This window comes from Carcharhinus amblyrhynchos, chromosome 29 (genome assembly GCF_965287045.1).
Source record: "Carcharhinus amblyrhynchos chromosome 29, sCarAmb.v2.hapA, whole genome shotgun sequence".
Classification (NCBI taxonomy): domain Eukaryota; kingdom Metazoa; phylum Chordata; class Chondrichthyes; order Carcharhiniformes; family Carcharhinidae; genus Carcharhinus; species Carcharhinus amblyrhynchos.
Window position 1 is genome coordinate 33,882,668 of NC_137352.1, and position 5,781 is coordinate 33,888,448.

Genomic DNA, 5,781 nt, shown 5'->3' on the forward strand with positions numbered 1-5,781 from the left:
TGTTTGTTTATTTTTACTGTCTGGTTAGGAACATTGACCCATGCTACAATTCTCCCTCAGTGCGCTCAAACAAGCGCTGGAGTGTGACAGCTAGGGGATTTTCACAGTAACTTCATCGCAACGTTAATGTAAGCCTTCTTGTGACACTTGTAATGAACTAAAAAAATTCTAATCTGTTATGACTCTGTATTGTTAAGAGAAAACCTGATTGGCAGGTCAGGTGACAGGAGCTCTTTTATTTTCAGTTTGGAGCTGCAGGTTTTAGTTTTAGAAGGGACAGCAAGCTGAAAAGAAGCATCTCTCTCTCTCTCTCCCTGGTTTTGGAAATCCTGCGGGTTAACTGAAAGCCTTCCTGGAGTAGAAAATCTGTTGTTGGTGGCTTGACTAGAGTCTGTCTGGAGTTCTAACTTCAAACTGTCCTGGGTGTATCAGGAGAGCTGCTGGAACTTACAGGACTGAGAGTTTTCATTCTCCAGCCAAAGGGCTCAGTTCCAGTATCATGTTAGTGTTTGCTGTGTTGAACCTGTTTAAAGGGCTCGGGTTTTGATTTGATTGGAACATTTCAGATATATTTGTTAAGGGTTATACATTATCTTGGTTGTTTCATTTTCATCTGTCGTTTAATAAAAAATTATTGCTCATTTTCTTTCCATACACGTTAACTATATTCTTAATTAAACTTTGTTTGATAAAAGCTCCCTAGTGGGTCATTTGAGTCATACCTGAAGTGAAACCTATCATGCTTATCCTAGTCAAGTTCAAGAGAATTTGATCCAGGTGGGCTCCATAGAACCTTTGGAGTTTCTGAGCTGAACCATAACACTTCTCACTGCCCTGGAGCTGGCACCAGCAGCGCTGAGCAAACTGGCATTGCAGGAACTGCTTCTCATGGAGAAACCAGAAACCAACTGAAGCAAATTGACCGAATAGTCTCAAATGAAGAAATTATCCTCAAGATTCTACTCTTTGTAACTTTTACTTTAACGCAGATCAGAGCCAACCCAGATTAAACATGAATGAATAGGCAAATGATGATTCAAATGAAAAGGTAAATCACTTTAATTCGTCAACACACCTTCACTGTCACAGGATCAAAATCATGGAACTCCCTTCCTAACAGCACTATGGTTGTATCAACAACACTTATTCTATAACCGTTCAAAAAGGCAGCCACCCTCTCAAGAGCAAGTAGGGCTGGGTAATAAGTGCTGATCCAGCCAGAAACACTCACATCCCGCAAAAGGAATGTCAAAAACACAAGCAGAAGAACCTGTATCTTTCCCCACAGTCCTGTACTTACACAGTTCCACAATATGCTGTTCTTCACTCACATAAAGACTGTCAGGAGTCTTATCCAACAACATCTCATAGTTTTAACGTTATGATTGTAATCAGCAAGGTGCATGTCCATAAACCCTCTCTCTGATGGTGTAACTTTCCAGAATTCCTTTTTAGCTGACCAGCCAATAACACTCCAGTTCACAGCTTGAACACTCTGGGGAAACAACCTGCTCTTTAGAGTCTCCAAACTATTCACACAGTTCTCCAGGTTTCAAACGTTTTTAACCAGCTCACATTGTCCATGAAGAGTTCTTGTCTCCTTTTTTGCCAAACAGAAAAGCTGACCTCTTCCTGAGAGCGATTTGCTTCTTACGATTCTCACAGGAACTGTGCTAATCTTTCTGTCTCTGCCTGCTTTCTCCTTGTGTCTGTATCTGTACCTCACCCTCCAGCTCCTCTACTTGTGGTTCTGCTTTGTGTCTGCCAACCAAATGGCTTACCATCTTAACTCCCTCCTGGCTGGCATTGCTCCCAGGGTTTAGGCTCACAGCTCACCAGCAGCAGTAAATCTTCTCAATCAAGAAAATTCCTCCCTTTAGAATTGATGCAAATCACTTCAAAATCCCTTTCAAACATTCTTAAAACGAATTACAGATTCCACAGAGATTTGTTTAAAAATTATAAGTGTTCCTTACTATATTGCTTCCAAGTCATAAGAACATAAGAAATAGGAGCAGGAGTAGGCCATCTAGCCCTTCGAGCCTGCCCCGCCATTCAATAAGATCATGGCTGATCCATCATGTCTCAGTTCCACATTCCCACCCTCTCCCCATAACCCTTAATCCCCTCTCTTATCAAAAACCCATCAACCCGCGTCTTAAAAATATTTAGCGAGGCAGCCTCCACCACTTCAACGGGCAGAGAATTCCAGAGATTCACCACCCTTTGAGTGAAGAAGTTCCTCCTCAACTCTGATCTAAACCGCCCCCCCCTTTATCTTGAGGCTGTGCCCCCTAGTCCTACTGTCCTTTCTGAGCGGGAAGAGTCTCTCCACCTCTATCCTATCCATACCATTCATCATCTTATACATCTCAATGAGATCTCCCCTCATTCTTCTAAACTCTAACGAGTACAAGCCTAGTTTATTCAGCCTCTCCTCATAGTTCAAATGTTGTCACTGGCTAGCACTGTCCACATGTACTGGATCACACTGCTACCCATCACTCCAATATCTCTATCTGCACCACAGTTTTTTTTATGGTTATTTCCCTATCGTGATGTTTATCTACACTGAAGGGCACTGTGACAGTTCTGCTCATCTGAACCACAGCGCAGTCCCACAGTGCCTGTATTGATTTAACCTGTTCCTATTGCTGTTTTTGATTCTTTGTGTTGCGCAGTGCACTGCCTCGTGTGTTACTAATTGTTTAAATAAGTTATTGTCACTGACACCTGTATCTGTGTTGATTAAATTGCTGCCTGTGACTGTCGATAGCTCTATGTACATGTGATGGATTACACAGACACTTTTGTGTTGTGTATCTGTGCTGAATCACACTGCCCTCTTGTGACTCTACCTGACTATCTGTACTGATTACACTCCCACCTCCAACTGTTTCCCTGTAAAACTCTCCAGAGGGTGGGATTCTCTGATCTTCTTCATCCCACCCCCCGACTGCCGGAATGAATGGAGAATTTGGCACTCAGCCAAAGCTCCACTCAGTGCAGCAGCACCGGAGAATCCCAGCTGCAGACAAGGTCCGAGGTTTCCGGCGTATCTCTGTGCTGGAGTACTTTGTCCCTTGTGGCAGTTTTATGATAATGCTTTCCATACACTCGATAGAGCTCTCACTAACTCATTCACTGAATGTATGTGTGCCATGCACAACTCCTTCTGGCTGTTTCTGGATATTTGTAGAGATTGACACTGTCCCTCAATGTTCTTAACTCTCTCACCTGGCCTCTGAACATCACTCCATTCATGGTGCTCCCCGCAGATAACTGAAGCTTTGAACAACTCCAGAGGGAACCATGTCCGCCTCTAGGGCAGGATCACTCTGACTCTCTGCCTGACACAGTAAGAAGTCTCACAACACCAGCTTAAAGTCCAACAGGTTTATTTGGTGACAAATGCCACTAGCTTTCAGGGCCCTGCCCCTTCATCAGGTGAGTGGGGAGTTCTGATCACACACAGGGCACACACTCAGTTTACAGAATACTGATTAGGATGTGAGTCTTTACAGCTAATCAAGTCTTAAAGGTGCAGACAATGTGAGTGGAGATAGCATTAAGCACGGGTTAAAGAGATGTGTATTGTCTCCAGACAGCACAGTGAGTGAGGTTTTGCAAACCCAGGCAAGTCATGGAGGTTACAGATAGTGTGACATGAACCCAAGATCCCACTTGAGGCCGTCCTCACGTGTGTGGAACTTGGCTATCAGTCTCTGCTCAGCGACTCTGCGCTGTTGTGTGTCGTGAAGGCCGCCTTGGAGAATGCTTACCTGAAGGTCAGAGGCTGAATGCCCGTGACCACTGAAGTGTTCGCCAACAGGAAGGGAACCGTCTTGCCTGGTGATTGTCCAACGATGTTCATTCATCCGTTGTCGTAGCGTCTGCATGGTCTCCCCAATGTACCATGCTTCGGGACATCCTTTCCTGCAACGTATCAGGTAGACAATGTTGGCCGAGTTGTAAGAGTATTTACCGTGTACCTGGTGGATGGTGTTCTCCCGTGTGATGATGGTATCCATGTCGATGATCCGGCATGTCTTGCAGAGGTTGCTGTGGCAGGGTTGTATGGTATTGTGGTCACTGTTCTCCTGAAGACTGGGTAGTTTGCTGCCGACAATGGTCTGTTTGAGGTTGTGTGGTTGTTTGAAGGCAAGAAGTGGGGGTGTGGGGATGGCCCTGGTGAGATGTTCACCTTCATCAATGATATGTTGAAGGCTCCGGAGAAGATGTCGTAGCTTCTCCGCTCCAGGGAAGTACTGGACGACGAAGGGTACTCTGTCCACTGTGTCCCGTGTTTGTCTTCTGAGGAGATCGGTGCGTTTTTTTGCTGTGGCGCATCGGAACTGTCCATCAATGAGTCGAGCGCCATATCCTGTTCTTATGAGGGCATCTTTCAGCATCTGGAGGTGTCTGTCACGATCCTCCTCATCTGAGCAGATCCTGTGTATACGGAGGGCTTGTCCATAGGAAATGGCTTCTTTAACATGTTTAGGGTGGAAGCTGGAGAAGTGGAGCATTGTGAGGAAGACTTCTTCCAACAGAAACTCAGCACACATGGAGCAGTTGAACCAGGGATACTCCTCGTCACAATGGATGTCTCAGCGCTCTACACCAACATCCCCCACAACGATGGCATTGCTGCAACTGCCTCAGTACTCAATGCAGACAACTGCCAGTCTCCAGATGCAATTATAGAACTCATCCACTTTATCCTGGACCACAACGTCTTCACCTTCAACAACCAGTTTTTCACCCAGATACACAGAACAGCCATGGGGACCAAATTCACACCTCAATATGTCAACATCTTCATGTACAGGTTCGAACAAGACCTCTTCACCGCACAGGACCTTCAACCAATTCTATACACTAGATACATCGATGACATTTTCTTCCTTTGGACTCATGGTGAACAATCACTGAAACAACTATATGATGATATCAACAAATTCCACCCCACCATCAGACTCACCATGGACTACTCTCTGGAATCGGTTACATTCTTGGACACACACATCTCCATCAAGGACGGTCACCTCAGCACCTCACTGTACCGCAAGCTCACGGATAACCTCACCATGCTCCACTTCTCCAGCTTCCACCCTAAACATGTTAAAGAAGCCATTCCCTATGGACAAGCCCTCCGTATACACAGGATCTGCTCAGATGGGGAGGATCACAACAAACACTTCTAGACGCTGAAAGATGCCCTCATAAGAACAGGATATGGTGCTCGACTCATAGATCGACAGTTCCGATGCGCCACAGCGAAAAACCGCACCGATCTCCTCAGAAGGCAAACACGGGACACAGTGGACAGAGTACCCTTCGTCGTCCAGTACTTCCCCGGAGCGGAGAAGCTACAACATCTTCTCTGGAGCCTTCAACATATCATTGATGAAGACGAACATCTCACCAGGACTATCCCCACACCCCCACTTCTTGATTTCAGACAACCACACAACCTCAAACAGACCATTGTTCGCAGCAAACTACCCAGCCTTCAGGAGAACAGTGACCACAATACCACACAACCCTGCCACAGCAACCTCTGCAAGACATGCCGGATCATCGACATGGATACCATCATCACACGTGAGAATACCATCCACCAGGTACACGGTAAATACTCTTGCAACTCGGCCAACGTTGTCTACCTGCTAGCGCTGCAGGAAAGGATGTCCCGAAGCATGGTATATTGGGGAGACCATGCAGACGCTATGACAACAGATGAATGAACATCGCTCGACAATCACCAGGCAAGATTGT